The 478-nt window shown below is 64.4% G+C and overlaps 1 protein-coding gene across 1 annotated transcript in view; it reads right to left on the bottom strand.

Moving 5' to 3' along the window:
* PSMA5 (proteasome (prosome, macropain) subunit, alpha type, 5) overlaps positions 1-478 on the bottom strand; it is a gene marked incomplete at its 5' end in the record, with an annotated part of 7,560 nt that overhangs the window by 3,464 nt on the left and 3,618 nt on the right. The gene's annotated exons all lie outside the window — the stretch shown is intronic.

The following is a 478-nucleotide window of genomic DNA, read 5'->3' as shown; positions in this document are numbered from 1 at the left end:
GGGGAAAAAAAGAATGGCTAAACCCAGGGGAAGAAAAAGCGATCCGGCTGGCACGACAGGTTCCCGCTGGCTGACTCGGCCCGCGTAAGGTCAGCAGGGGCTCCAGCCCGCGTCCGGGGAGCCCCAGGAGAATGGATCAGCCAGGCGAACAGGCCAGGCCGGGCGCCTCTAGAAGTCGAAGGAAAGCTCCGACCTTTCCAACGTGCCACACACACGACGTGCTGCCACGGGCAGCTTGAGAGCGCAAGAACACCCGCAGCCAAGCCAAAGCCGTTGGCTTGGGAAGTCCCCAACGGCTCCGCCAACTCCTTCCTCGCCCTAGAAGCGGAGGCCCTCCCTTCTCTCCGGAAAGCGAGCGGGCAGCTTTCTCACCCGGACGTCGAAAGCGCAAGACACTACCGAGACGCTCGCTGCGCAGCCAGCAGGATTCGCACCGGGGAAGCAAAGACTACAGGCGGGGGAGGGTCCCCCGCCGCCA

The sequence above is a fragment of the Pygoscelis adeliae genome, unplaced genomic scaffold (genome assembly GCF_000699105.1).
Source record: "Pygoscelis adeliae isolate BGI_AS28 unplaced genomic scaffold, ASM69910v1 Scaffold1241, whole genome shotgun sequence".
Taxonomy (NCBI): domain Eukaryota; kingdom Metazoa; phylum Chordata; class Aves; order Sphenisciformes; family Spheniscidae; genus Pygoscelis; species Pygoscelis adeliae.
This window is presented reverse-complemented; position numbering and strand designations above follow the sequence as displayed.